General features: G+C 46.1%; 1 protein-coding gene and 1 long non-coding RNA gene across 12 annotated transcripts in view; both read right to left on the reverse strand.

Moving 5' to 3' along the window:
- LOC308465439 overlaps positions 1-5,485 on the reverse strand; it is a 272,654-nt gene extending 267,169 nt beyond the window's left edge. The window contains exon 1 of the long non-coding RNA XR_013980440.1: positions 4,869-5,485. This is a non-coding gene — a long non-coding RNA (uncharacterized lncRNA). The remainder of the gene's footprint in view (positions 1-4,868) is intronic.
- Positions 1-15,235, reverse strand: part of HIC2 (HIC ZBTB transcriptional repressor 2) — a 139,861-nt gene that overhangs the window by 71,192 nt on the left and 53,434 nt on the right. The window lies entirely within an intron of this gene.

The raw sequence follows: 15,235 nt of genomic DNA on the forward strand, positions 1-15,235 counted from the left end.
GCGTACAGCTTCCGGGTCATGTGGCCAGCATGACTAAGCTGCTTCTGGCGAACTAGAGCAGCGCACGGAAACGCCGTTTACCTTCCCGCCGGAGCGGTACCTATTTATCTACTTGCACTTTGTGCTTTCGAACTGCTAGGTTGGCAGGAGCAAGGACCGAGCAACGGGAGCTCACCCCGTCGCAGGGATTCAAACCACCAACCTTCTGATCGGCAAGTCCTAGGCTCTGTGGTTTAACCCACAGCACCACCCGTGTCCCTCTTCAAATATCTGACAGGCTCCCACATGGAAGATGGGAGCACATTTTTGTTTCCTGCTGATCTGGAAGTGAGGAGCACCCAAACCAATGCATTCAAAGTACAAACATATTCAGATTCTGACGAAACAGCAGAAATAATTTACAGAGGGGATAAGCTGTTCCAACAGCAAAATGGACTTCCTTGAAAGGTGATGAGCTTTCCCTCGTTGCAGGTATTTAAACAGAGGTTGGATGGTCATCTGTCAGGGATTATTTAGCTGCAATTCCTGCATTGCATTAGGTTGGACTAGGCAGCCCCCTTCCAGCTTGACAATTCTGCGATTCTATTACTCTCTCTGCCTTGCTTGCCGGGCAAACCCTTTTAAGTATAACAGCTCTGGAAGCCTCGGGATGTTTGCGCAAGATCTCACAAGAGTACCCCAGAACCGATGTGCTGAGTGGGCCAAAGAGCTTAAAAATTATTTCCGGGCAAGGAAAACCCAAGCAGACCTGGAGACAGTACAGCTTATTAGCTCTCCACCTTTGCACAAGTTCAACCAACCTCCCTTCAGTTGCGCAAGGCCGAAATCACGCAAGTAAAATGTTCGTTAAGATGCAATAGTGCTGTACCGCTCGATCACTTATCGGCTCCAAGGAGCGCAGAAGGAACTCAATACAATGCAAGCATTTTAAGGAACCAGTTCAAACCTTAAGCATTGGAATTCAGTCTCAATGCCAGCTGGGCTGGAGAAATGCAAGAAATAAGTAAAAATAAAAACCTGTAGACCTCTGGAAAACTATCAACAGAACTGTACGGAACAACCTTACATTTACAGAGCAAAATGTCCTCTTGAATTATATACCCAGCACATAGAAACTTACAAAAGGACAATACAAGTGGACTCTCTGTGCCCTTGTCGCAGCAAAAAGACTGATACTGATGAATCGGAAAAATAAAAATGCGGCTCCCTTCTGCGATTGAAGAGTTATACAAACTCGCAACGTATGAACAACTTGCATATAAACGCAGATTTGCCTTGGACAAATTCAATGATATTTGGAATCCGTTCTTACAAATACTGTTAATAGGTCAAGATCTGGTGAAGTACAATAACAACTTTGTAAAATACACAGTTATGGGTTTTCCTCCCTCCCTTTGTTTTCTCTAGTACACGGGTGCCGTTTCTCTCTTTTATTTACATCTCACCATGTTTAGTGTACATATGATTATTTATTTTTTGAATTTTCAATAAAAGAGTTTAACACAAAAAACAAAAAGAGCACACTAAAGTCATCCCAAAGAAACACAAGCCCATGGTGCAGTTCTCGTGTCCTCTAAGAGCCTTCACTTCCTTGACATGTCAGGCATTTTAAGCTTCAGGTCACTTCAGACACACCGTCGTCTGAGCTCCCCACCCCCAAAGGCAAACCATGGTTTCTAGGCTCCCTGCCATGTCAGGTTCATCAGGCTTACATCCATCGTGTTGAGGCAGCAGTCTCCAACAGTTGAGCCATAACTGTTACTTATAAGACTTAACACATAATGCAAAAAAAAGGCCTCATGCTATTACATACAAAGATCTGGCAAACCATCGTTTCCAATTCTGGGTAGCTGACTGCAAACCATGGTTTGCCGATTCAACTATCAGGCCAAACCATGGCAAAGCCCCCTTAACTATAAGTCTCATGTTGGGGCTGAATGAAGCTTTCCTTTCTTTGAAGATCAAAACTGAAAACTACTCTATTTGGAAAAGAGATGCTGCTTAGCTTCATCTGTAGCTCTGAGCCGTTTCCCGAAGTAAACGGCAATGCCGGCGTTACATTATTATCAGCCACGCTCGCTGCACAGAACAAGCGGGGGAAAGCTGCCTAGCCCACGCAGCGTTCCAAACTATTATAGCAGCCTCCTCACTGCAATTGGGAAAGTGCAGAAATGGTGAGGTTGGAGGAACTCCTCCAGGAAGAAAGGTTACAATATTCAGACTTAGAAAGAGACGAGTCATTGGGCACATGACAGAGGTATATAAGATTATTCACAGTGCAGAGGAAGTGAAACGTTTTCCTACCTCTTGTATGGTGCTAAATCTCAGGGTCATACAACAAGGCTGAGTGGCTGGTGATTCAGGACAGAGAAAAGGATGCATTATTTCAGCAAGACGCAGCGATGACCACCAACTTGGGGATCATCAGCACTATATGTTTAAAGCAGTCATGCCTTCCCCCAAAGACCTCTAGGGGCTATAGTTTGCTAAGGGCTCTGAATGCTGTTAGGGGAACCTAATCCCTTCGTAAAGTTCCCTGGAAATTGGGATGTGACTGTTAAACCACTCTAGAAAATTGCAGTTCAGGGAACAGGCTCTCCACATCCTTAACAAACTACAGCCCCTAGGCGTCTTTAGGCCATGGGTAGGCAAACTAGGGACGCGGGTGGCGCTGTGGGTTAAGCCACAGAGCCTAGGACTTGCCGATCAGAAGATTGGTGGTTCGAATCCCCGCGATGGAGTGAGCACCCGTTGCTTGGTACCTGCTCCTGCCAACCTAGCAGTTCGAAAGCACGTCAAAGCGCAAGTAGATAAATAGGTACCGCTTCGGCAGGAAGGTAAATGGCGTTTCCGTGCGCTGCTCTGGTTCTGCAGAAACGGCTTAGTCATGCTGGCCACATGACCCGGGAGCTGTACGCCGGCTCCCTCGGCCAATAAAGCGAGATGAGCGCCGCAACCCCAGAGTCGGTCACGACTAGACCTAATGGTCAGGGGTCCCATTACCTTTACTAGGCAAACTAAGGCCTGGGGCTGGATCCGGCCCAATCGCCTTCTAAATCCGGCCCATGGATGGTCCAGGAATCAGCGTGTTTTTACATGAGTAGAATGTGTCCTTTCATTTAAAATGCATCTCTGGGTTATTTGCGGGAAACAGGAATTTGTTCATTTCCCCCCCAAAAAATATAGTCCGGCCCCCCACAAGGTCTGAGGGACAGTCCGGCCCCCCTGCTGAAGAAGTTTGCTGACCCCTGCTTTAGGAGAAGCCCTGTCTGCTTAAAGTGGGAATGAGACTGCTTTAAATGTAGAAGTGCATCTTTGGGACCCAAACAGCATGAAAGGGGGGTTGGACAAATGAGGAGGGTCTGATCCAGCATGGTCCTTTCGGTCCTTGCGAGCATCACACAGAACTCTTAGCCATCCTCAAATAAAAATACAAATACAGGAAAAGAGACAAAGATTGCAAGCCTAAACTGGAGTCAAAACCTTTTTACCAGTGAATCCCCAGTAGTAGTAGTAGGAGGGTTAATTAGATAACAAACCAGCTCCTGTTGCTGGAGGAGTAATGCGCACACCCACCCCACCGAAAGTAAATCTTCTAGGTTTAACATCAGCCAGGGCATTAAAACAGTAACTTATTTCGACTCCGGAGGTTTCGTTCCCGTGCAAAAAGTGTGCTTCCAGCATTCTGAACTCTAGCAGATCTAATAAAAAAGTTCATTACCCCACTTGCTCCAGGTAGTTTCGCGTTTGTTTTTTTTGCATTACAGACAAAACATTGAAACAAACCAATTATCAAACAATCAAAGATCACAAGGAGCAGGGTGGGGGGAGATACATAAAGGATTCCTGTGTCCTCATTACTTTGGAAAGAAGGTATCTATAAACGGCCAAATGTACGATTACAACAGCAGACTTGCAACGTTAACAACAATCTTCTTTAAAACTTGGAAGTCGGTGACACAATAACTAAATAAGGAAAATCCACAATATCGGGATGAAGCTCAGGAAAACATAAATCTCCAAGTAGAACAGTGAACATAATATGGTCTAGGTTCTTCTGGTGTTAAATTCATTAAAGCAATGAAGGAGGAGGAATTATCCTAAATATCTTCTCTGGTTAAGCCACCTCTTGACTACCCTGTAAATTTTGTTAGTTTAAGTCTACACAAGCACAACCTTCCAAACGCTTGCATACCAGTTTTGCATAGTCAACAAACAATCACTTCTCCATAGGAATGCGACTGCCACCTGGGCTGCTACCAGGAAACAGATTATTAATGGCTTAAGCAAAATACAGTTATTTGCTCCTCAAAAATAACGAAGTGTGGCCAAGCCTGGGTCTTTAACCGCTGCAATAGGATTTTATAAATCCGTAGTGTTGCATTTGTTAAGGACCAAGAAATCTCCCTGCAAAGACATCTTTAGCAACATTTGAGTCTTCTTTTAGAATAAAAAAAGAAGTGATGTCACTTTTAAGAAGTGAAGGAAGGGAAAAAAGTCAGGAGAAAGGCACCCTCACACCACCTAGGGCTAACAACTCTCCTTTCGACAAACTTTTGCTAAGAAAGAAAACAGACAGGGATGTCGTCCAATTAAGAGACATGCCAGCTGACCAGTCCTATCCGTTTTAGTCAATAGCTAGATCAATAAAGTCTGCATGAGGCGAAAACCTCAAGATGTTTGTAAGCAAAAGGGATGTGCTGTCTATAGAGCGAGCATGCATGTGTCATAATGCAGCATATGAGGGTACATTCAGAGGTGGGGAATATGGCATTAGTTTTCCTGATTATAGCATCCCATTTTCTAATGTCCCATTCACACTGCAATACCTGTTGTGTTTTGGAACTGTGGTTCTTTGAGCAGTACACTGGTAAAGGGACCCCTGACCATTAGGTCCAGTCGTGGCCGACTCTGGGGTTGCGGCGCTCATCTCACTTTATTGGCTGAGGGAGCCGGCGTACAGCTTCCGGGTCATGTGGCCAGCATGACTAAGCCGCTTCTGGAGAACCAGAGCAGCGCACAGAAACACCATTTACCTTCCCGCCGGAATGGTACCTATTTATCTACTTGCACTTTGAGGTGCTTTCGAACTGCTAGGTTGGCAGGAGCAGGGACCCAGCAACGGGAGCTCACCCCGTCACGGGGATTCGAACCGCCAACCTTCTGATCGGCAAGTCCTAGGCTCTGTGGTTTAACCCACAGCGCCATCCGCATCCCTATAATACACTGGCATATGTCATACTAAGTTTCATTCTCATCTGTGAGCGTGGTGTGGCACAACAACTCATCGGACAAGGTTACTACTCCCACCCCCTCTTCCCACCAACTCATGATTCCTCCCCTAAAAATGGAAGGGAAGAACTGAATGCCTTAAAATTGCCCAAGACTCCATCACAGTACTTCCACAATTTCCAGGGTTCGGGGGGGGGGGCTGCAAAAAGATTACTTCTGGAACCAATTAGTGGGGGAAATGAGTGCTAAACTAAACTCTGCTACATTTCCAGGAGTGACTTTCGTGCCATGAGAAGGCTCAAGTACAACACGGAAATTAACCGGAAAATGTTGGGGAAAGAGAATAAACTGCTGTGTGAACAAGGCCTTAAGAAACAGCCCCAGTTACAAGAGAGGAAAGGGAGGATGCTTTTAAAAGCATCCTTAACCCCTGCACTTTTCCAAAGTACTTGCATTAATAGTGCTTTTTCTTTTTCTAAAAAAAGATGTGTATAACTGGGGAGCATTTTTTTGTTGAAGAGGAGTAGCAACTTTAAGTGAATTAAAGAGTAGCAACTTTAAGTGAATTAATGTTGCAAACCAAATAGGAGGCAGGTTAGAAAATCCAGCTGCTATTCACGCAACAACATCAAGGAAACAAATAATCAGAACAGCAAAAAAGCAATAATGCAAAACTAGCAGACACAGCAAGGCAATTTGGAGCTCAGTGTAAAGCCATATTGAAAAAAAGCCAATTGTGAGGTCTTGCACAACAAACCCACTGACTCCAAAGATCCAACTTTTCCCGACAAGTGTGGGAGGGAAATGCCCTGAAAATAGTGGGTTTTACACCTGCTTTGAGATTGTCTAACCTCCCCGCCGGGATGCGGGTGGCGCTGTGGGTTAAACCACAGAGCCTAGGGCTTACGGATCAGAAGGCTGGTGGCTCGAATCCCCACAACGGGGTGAGCTCCCGTTGCTCGGTCCCTGCTCCTGCCAACCTAGCAGTTCGAAAGCACGTCAAAGTGCAAGTAGATAAATAGGTACCGCTCCGGCGGGAAGGTAAACGGCGCTTCCGTGCGCTGCTCTGGTTCGCCAGAAGTGGCTTAGTCGTGCTGGCCACATGACCCGGAAGCTGTACACCAGCTCCCTCGGCCAATAAAGCGAGATGAGCGCCGCAACCCCAGAGTCGGCCACGACTGGACCTAATGGTCAGGGGTCCCTTTACCTTTAACCTCCCCGTCAACCAAATCGGTATGATTTTGCATTAAATAGCCAACATTGCCTAACCAGTCAGGACCAATGCTCAACAAACAAGGTCACTGAGAAAAGCCATCCACTATTTGGTTGCCATTCTTATCCGTATTCAAAATTCCCCAGGCGCGTTTTGAATGTGTTGTAGACCACTTTTGAGATTTTTCTCTTTAAAACATAAAGCAGTATAGAAATGAAATTATCATTAACATTATCACTTGGTGTGTCACTTGGCAATAACTTAGATACCTGAGTTTCTAACACTGATTCAGCTATCCATATTAACAGCTTCTTGAGCAAGGCTTTTTGCAACCCTCCTTCGTCAGCCACAAAGATTGAGGTTATGACGGGCTTCCGAGCCAGTTCATTTTACAGAGGGAAGGGTGACACTTAACGTGGCGCCGTGCCCAATGTCACGCAGGAAGAAACTAGCAAAACTGGACAGAGAAGCCAGACACCGGCCTCACCCACGCTGCCGCTCAAAGCTCCACATCAGGGCTTCAAAAGACCCAGTCTTTTTCTTGATCCGCATTGTTCTGTTGAACTGTCGGCCTTATTGGGATCATGCAAAATATTAACAACTTTAGGGGAGGGAGAAGCAAAGCGCGTGAACACACACCACTGAACTGCTAAGATACAACTGGCAATTTAAAAATGTGAATACCATTGGAAAATGCCAATTTATGCACTCTCGTGTAGGCAGTAAGCCTTAAGCCACAGGGGTCAGGAAACATTTTCAGCAGGGGGCCGGTCCACTGTCTCTCACACCTTGTGGTGGGGGCCGGACTATAGTTTGAAAAAAATATATGAACGATTTCCTATGCCCCACAAATAACCCAGAGATGCATTTTAAAGAAAAGCACACATTCTGCTCATGTAAAAACACCAGGCAGGCCCCACAAATAACCCAGAAATGCATTTTGCTGCTGGTGTTTGCCTGCAGACAGCTTTCTGGGTCATGTAGCCAACAGGACTAAACCGCTTCTGGCGCAATGGAACACCGTGACGGAAACCAGTGCACACGGAAATGCTGTTTACCTTCCCGCTGCAACAGTACCTATTTATCTACTTGCACTGGTATGCTTTTGAATTGCTAGGTTGGCAGGAGCTAGGACAGAAAAACAGGAGCTCACTCCATCGTGGGGATTCGAACCGCCGACCTTCTGATTGGCAAGCCCAAGAGGCTCCGTGGTTTAGACCACAGCACCACCCGTATCCCTGCAAAGCTGAGCTGGTGAGGAATGTGGCTGCCAACTGGGTGTGGAGATGGGAGAATCCTGAGGGCCAGAGAGAAACCACAAGATTTTACTAAAACAAGCTCTTCAGACATAAAATACAAGCATAAATCAGTATATTGCAAGGGACAACGATCCAGCAGATGCACAAAATCAGCCGCTCTCATCCAAAGAAACACCCTTTGTCCAAAGGAACAAATACGTCTTACCCCATCACTAGGTGTAAGGCAATGGTGATAATTCCAGGGAGAGGCAATTTGAAATCCAGGGTGCCACAACACGGAAGACCCTGAAACTCCAGAGAGCCACTTCCAGTTAGTATACTGGAGCTCCTGGGGTAATGATCAAAAACTGCACAAGCTGAAATACATTAACATAGGCAAGTCAAAGGCCTTTTCCCATCGTGACCCCAGAAGGGACAACAGCAACCCCACTGCGGCCATATGGTGGCAAAATACAGGTTGAGGAGGACTGTTCTCAACAATAAGCCCTATGATCAAAAGGAAAAAACTGGTAGAGAATCAACATCTGTTTTTCCGCTGATCTTGCATCAACATGGCAAGCAGCTGGCGTGACCCAACCTAGGTCTTGTTGCGCTACAGCAGATCTAAGGAGGATCTGATCGCCAGATAAGTTTTGCAATGAACAGCTCACGTACTAGTAGCCGATGGGGTGTGGCCTCCAGATGTTGCCAGACCACAACTTCCGCCATCCCTGACCACTGGGCAGGCTGGCTGGGGTCCAGCAACATTGAGAGGCCTCCACCTTGGCTGTCAATGTGCTGGATCAGGCACGTCCAACAGGTAGATGTTGATCTGGACATCTTTGCCTCCCATAAAAAAAGCTCAACCAAAAACAGGGCTTTCCTTCCTAAAAAAGGGGGTAGATCACTGCCAGTTTTTAACTCTGTGAGTAGACCAACAGTCTCTTGGGAGTTGGTCACCCCTGTCCTAGATAGCTCAAATGAGTGCTGCCATCCAATTGAAGAAGGAACTTAAGTCAACTGCAACACAGTCCTAACCATGCCTACTCAGATTTAAGTCCTATTGAATTCCATGGGGCTTAGTCCCAGGTAAGTGGAGTTAGGATTGCAGTTGTAATCAATTAAATCTGCATATTGCGGGGCGGGAAGCAAAAGTTCCAGAGAAGAAAAGGCATCTACTCCCGGCTTTTAGGTTACACCATCATTTATCTCCGGGGACACCACCTTAATAGAGGAATTTCCCCTTCTCTCACACACGGGAAAGAATGCCTCTTAAGATAGTCATAGAATCACAGAATTGTAAAGTTGGAGGGGGCCTCCTGGGTCGTCTAGCCGAACCCCCCCCCCTGCAATGCAGGAATCTCAACTGGATCAGACATGACAGATGGCCATCCAACCTCCTTCAAGGAAGGAGAGTCCACCACCTCTTGTGGGAGTCCAGTCCACTGTTGAACAGCTCTTACTATCAGAAACGTTCTTCCAGATGTTTAGCTGGAATATCCTGTCTTGTAACTTGAAGCCATTGGTTCGGGTCCAACCCTCCAGACCAGGAGAAAACACACTTGCCCCATCCTCCATGTGACAGCCCTTTAGACAGCTGAAGATGGCTATCATCTCCTCTCAGTCTCCTCTTTACCAGGCTACTATCGACAGGGATTTCTTTTTTTTTAAAAAGGACTTGCATTTTAAAAATGATATTTTTTTAAAAAGTAAATTTGCTGATTCATCTGGGGCACCATTTTGGCTTATCATTGTTTTTCCCAGGCCAGCCACCCTCTAAGTAGGGACGCAGGTGGCGCTGTGGGTTAAACCACAGAGCCTAGGAGTTGCCGAACAGAAGGCTGGCGGTTCGAATCCCCGCGACAGGGTGAGCTCCCATTGCTCGGTCCCTGCTCCTGACAACCTAGCAATTCGAAAGCACGTCAAAAGTGCAAGTAGATAAATAGGTACCGCTCCGGCGGGAAGGTAAACGGCATTTCCGTGCACTGCTCTGGTTCGCCAGAAGCGGCTTAGTCGTGCTGGCCACATGACCCAGAAGCTGTATGCCGGCTCCCTCGGCCAATAAAGCAAGATGAGCGCCACAACCCCAGAGTTGGCCACAACTGGACCTAATGGTCAGGGGTCCCTTTACCTTTACCCTCTAAGTGCCACCCACTCCAGACATTTGACGACTATAACTCACATCAGCTTCACCAGGGATGATGGGAGTTGTAGTCCAGCAACATATGGAGGGCAACCAGGTTGAACGAAGGCTGAACAAAGCCAACTAGCCAATTAACTGGACAATACAGCTCTTACCTCCAATGTTATGCCCATTTCAGGGGCAAGAGTAAAAAACAGGGTTTATTTTCAAATTCATCCATTAGTGGTGATCCACTTCAACCCAAACCAGGGTTTTCCAAACTTGGGTCTCCAGCTGTTTGAGGACTACAATTCTCACCATCCCTGACCACTGGTGCTGCTAGCCCTAAACCCTCCAAAAAGTCTTGTAAACTGGCTTATTACAATCAAGCAGCCCTTCAATTCCATTATTCTAAGTCGACCTTTCTCAGTGAGCATACAGACAGGCCCCTTGTTTCTCATGGAAGGCACCTACGCCAGACTTGCGTACAAAGAGATCAACATGCCTTGCATTTTCAGCACAAAAACCCAGCAGAACCCCTTGAACCTTGAGCTATTTACCCTGCAAAAAGGTCCACTAACGCCTATTGCAGAACGCCAGGTTCCTTCTGAAACTTACCTGGGACATTCATCCTCAGACCAGGAAGCCCATCAACTTAATCCCAGATGTGTGGAGCATTAAGACTTCTAGAGCTTTGGCAGGGACCAGCGTGTGAGGAAGTCAAAAAAGGGGAGAGGAGCAAATGGCCAAACCGATCGCCATCTCCCCTCACACCAAGGTGGCTGGGTCAGGAGGACAGGGGGGAAATTTGCTTCCGGAGCAAATTCCACAGGGTGTCCTTTTATCGCGGACCAACGCCCCATTCTGAGAATTCATCTGGTGTCTCTTTGCCGCTGAAAGGCAACCCAGTGCCCACAGGGCAACTCCTCAAGGTCGCTGACAGAGGGCGAGGCTGTAAATACCAGGAGAAAACAAAAAAAAACCTCCCAAATGACTAGGCATGGCTTCCTACAACCCCCTGGCCATGATCAGGCAGCTGACCACTTATCCATCTCAATCTCTCTGCCAACTATTGCGCATACTCACACCCCTAACCCTGCCCTGTTTTCCATTGCAGCGGGTGTGTGTGTGAAGCACAAAACAGGCATGTTCATCTGTTAAATAGGATATTTAAATCTTAACGCCAGAGAGCATTGGGATAGGGGTTTTGGTTTTTTTACAAATTTTACAGCAAGTAGATAGGAAGTTTGGGGGGGGGGGAGAAAGTTAAGATTCCAGGACCGAACAGCAGATGTAAGTTGCCTGGAGGGCAGTTGTGGGGAAGGGGGCACATTGCTCGATCAGATAGTTCGGTGTAATGTCCACCTCAGTGTTTTGTGACTCAGGGCAGGTCGTATGGCCTCCGACTGAGTTTCCACAACAACAGCAGAAAGGTTGGGGGGGGGAGAGCCTACGAAGACAAGGATCAAAGTTTTCAGCCCCGTTGTGAAATCTGGGTGTTTGAAAAGCAAACAAGTCCACAACTGTGCCAGAGAGCCATGTCTTTTCCTTTATCTCTCACCCACCTTCTTCTGCCTTGCGAAATGCAATTTTTTTTTTTTGGAGGGGGAAGAGCAGAGAGATAATAGGCAAAGTCTGGCTTATTGCAGTGGTCATCCGCTCTTGCTTCAGAGATTAGAGGTGGCATTTCAGGGAAGATTTGCATAACAGCCTCTTCGTTGGAAAGAAAAACTTTGCCAAGAGGTTTGGGGGGTTTTTTCCTCTCTCGCTTTCCGCAGCAGCTTTTTTTACAAAAACAACACCCCAGCAACAACAGGGAAATACACACACGTCAGCCCTTGGGTCACAAAAGCACAGAATCAAGCTTCCTAGTCGAGAATGGGCAACTTTCTACATTGGGTAAAATATAGAAATGGATGCCTGGGAAAGTTTATGGAACGCGGATATAAAGTTTACAGCATGTTATCGTTTAAGAGAAAATTGTATGAAAATGTTATATAGATGGTACCGAACACCTAGTAGATCAGCAAAAATGTATAAATCCGAATCGATTATGTGCTGGAAACCATTTTTCATATGTGGTGAAAAAAGGCAGCCTTTTCATATGTGGTGGTCTTGTAATATAAGGTTAAAGCTTACTGGGAAATGATATATAATGAACTGGAAAAGATGTTTAAGGTAACATTTATTTAAAAACAACAACCCAGAAGCTTTTCTTTTGGGAATTATGGGATCAGAACTACCTGAAGAATATAGAAATTTATTTATGTACGCAACTACAGCTGCAAGAATGTTATTTGCCCCAAATTAGAAGGAATAAGAGGTACCGACGAGATAAGAATGGATACAGAGGTTAATGGACAACGAAGATATGCTGAAACTTATCGGAATAATAAGAAATCAAGATAACATTTTTTTATATAAAAAGGAATGGACATGTTTTATTGAGTATTTACAAACAAACGGCAAACAGATTAAGACATTGGCAGGATTAATGAATAAACCTGCAGTTTCAAAATGTATATAGGATAAATACGGGAAAAGATATATAAAAAAAAGGGCACGCTGAGATAATTTGGAGTATGAAAAGAAATGAAAGAACCACAGCAAGAGGGGGAAGGGAGTCAAGAGTTTGAAACGTTAAAATTATGATTGAATAATTGTTGTAATATATATATAAATGAAAATTATAAATAATTTTTTAAAAGAGAGGGAGAGAGAGAATGGGCATCTTCTTTGCATGGCTTTAAAAGAGGGCTGTACAAAGTCGTGGAAAATTAAGGCTATCGGTAAATTTAAAGGTAAAGGACCCCTGGACGGTTAAGTCCAGTCAAAGGAGACTATGGGATTGCGGCGCTCATCTCACTTTCAGGCCGAGGGAGCCAGCGTTTGTCCACAGACAGCTTTCTAGGTCATGTGGCCAGCATGGTTAAACCGCAACAGGACACCATGACAGAAACCAGAGCGCACGGAAACACCTTTTACCTTCCCGCTGGAGCGGTACCTATTTATCTACTTGCACTGGCGTGCTTTCGAGCTGCTAGGTTGGCAGGAGCTGGGACAGAGCAACAGGAGCTGGGACAGAACCACCTTCTGGGCTGGGAGCCTACCACTTAATCCCACCTGTGTGAAGCTGGTTACCAGTATGTAAAAGTAAAGGGAAAATACACTGAACACAAGATAAATTGCTTTGTTAACGGCTCTTATTTATTAGCAGTAGTCATGGCAGCACCAACTTGAAAGGCCGTTTTCAGAGTACGGGTAACCTGGTACCTCGGGTTAAGTACTTAATTCGTTCTGGAGGTCCGTTCTTAACCTGAAACTGTTCTTAACCTGAAGCACCACTTTAGCTAATGGGGCCTCCTGCTGCCACTGCGCCGCCAGAGCACAATTTCTGTTCTCATCCTGAAGCAAAGTTCTTAACCTGAAGCACTATTTCTGGGTTAGCGGAGTGTGTAACCTGAAGTGTATGTAACCTGAAGCGTATGTAACCTAAAGTACCACCGTACAACGGTGATGGGTCCCTGCCCCAAGGATATTGCAATTTAACCATTGGGGGCAGAGCAACAAAAGGAAGAATGTGGGAAAGTCTGCTCCTTTTTCGCTAGATGCACCTCAGCTTAGTTAGGAATAACGCAAGGCTGCCTGAAAACATTAACAGGAAAGGAGAAGATCTGATGGCTCTTCCTCACTTCGAAAAAGAAAAGTCAAGTCTGCACTTTATGAAAAAAGAGACACAAGGCTTACACATTTTGCCCCAGTTTGAATCGCAAGGCTTGCACTTCCGGAAGCAATGCATAGCTCATGGTTTTCATTTCAAATATGGAAGCAAAACGAAAAGTCGGGAGGCATCGGACCTGTCATTTGTGCTTCATGTTTGGAAACCCAAAAAGGGGAAAGGAACTCAAACTTCCTCCCGTTAAAGTTTGCTTGATCTTCCTCGAGGTTTTAGTGCAGCTGTGGGGAACCCCATTGCCCCTGGCCAGCAACCGTGCTTCCTGGGGCCTGTGGTTCATCAGCATCTGGAGGGCCAAAGGCTTCCTCACAGCTGGTTTAGTGAAACTCATGCATTTATGGTTTGTTTGTTGTAATCATATACAGTGGATGCTCGGGCTGCGAACATGATCCGTGTGGGATGCACGTTCGCAACCCACAGCGGCACGTCTGCGCATGTTGCGATTCGGTGCTTCTGGACATGCACAAAGTGCGATTTAGCGCTTCTGCACATGCGTGACCCCCCAAAACCCAGAAGTAACCCGTTCCGGTACTTCCGGGTTTCGGCGGGTCCGTAACCCAAAAAAACGCAACCTAAAACGTCTGTAACCCGAGGTATGACTGTATATGTTTCTGGGCAACGCTGCAGCTGCTGAAACTGATCGTTGAAGTGTGAAATATAAGGGGGGAAATGGCAACCTTGAGAAGATAACTGCCAGGGGAAAACACTCAAGGAGGGTTTAAAACAAGGCAGGTGAGGGGCAGGGCCTGCGGACCTCAGGTCCAGCCTGTCTGCAGTACACAGGACAGCTGTCTTAAGTATCAGGTCAAGTTATCTGTCTGTGGAGTCCAGAATTGTCTGCTTTGAGGGGCAGTGGAGCTGCAGGATCTCAGTCAGGGAAAGGACCATCCCACTGCCTGAGGGAAAAGTGAATTATGGAATTCACCACCACAAGGGGATTAGATAAATCCATGGAGGAGAGCAACGGCTACTAGCCATGTTGGCAGTATCCTACCCTCCACTGCAAAAGGCAGTAGACCAGGGGTGAGCAAACTTTTTCAGCAGGGGGGTGGTGCACTGTCCCTCACACCTTGTGGGGGGTTGGACCATATTTGGGGGGGGGGGATGAATGAATTCCGTCCAGACGTGTGCTGAACTTCCCACCCAAACACTCCAGTCATTCCGAAGGCCATTCAGCACAGGATCAAGACCCGTTGATGAGGCTGCGGGAACCACAAAGCAGGAAAGGGCTCTACCACTGAGCTACGTGGTCCCTGACCCCACCACCACCTTACAGAAAAGCCAAAAACCACACCATAGGGGATGCCCGGTGACTTCAAAGGCCAGCTACATGCAAGCTGTTCTTCACAGGAGATCAGCATGGTTGGCCGCCATGCCCATCATTTGGCAATCTAGGCTTCCCCATTTTTTTAATTAAAAAAAAAACAAGAAACAACAACAAAAACATCCCACCATCCAAAAAGTCACCACTAGACGTTCCCCAGAAAAAAAGATAGCAGACAGGAAAGAGAAGCTGATAGTTTGCATCCAGAGCAAACTGAATTTAAAGCCTTCTAGCATTCCCCCAGCATAAACTCCTGCACACTCCATTTATTATTATTATTATTATTACTACTACTACTACTACTACTACTCAGCAATTAATACCCTGCCTTTTCAGTTAACGAGACACAAGGTGGCTTAATAAAAATGAG

Source organism: Podarcis pityusensis (genome assembly GCF_964106645.2).
Source record: "Podarcis pityusensis genome assembly, chromosome: 16".
In the NCBI taxonomy this organism is placed as follows: Eukaryota; Metazoa; Chordata; class Lepidosauria; order Squamata; family Lacertidae; genus Podarcis; species Podarcis pityusensis.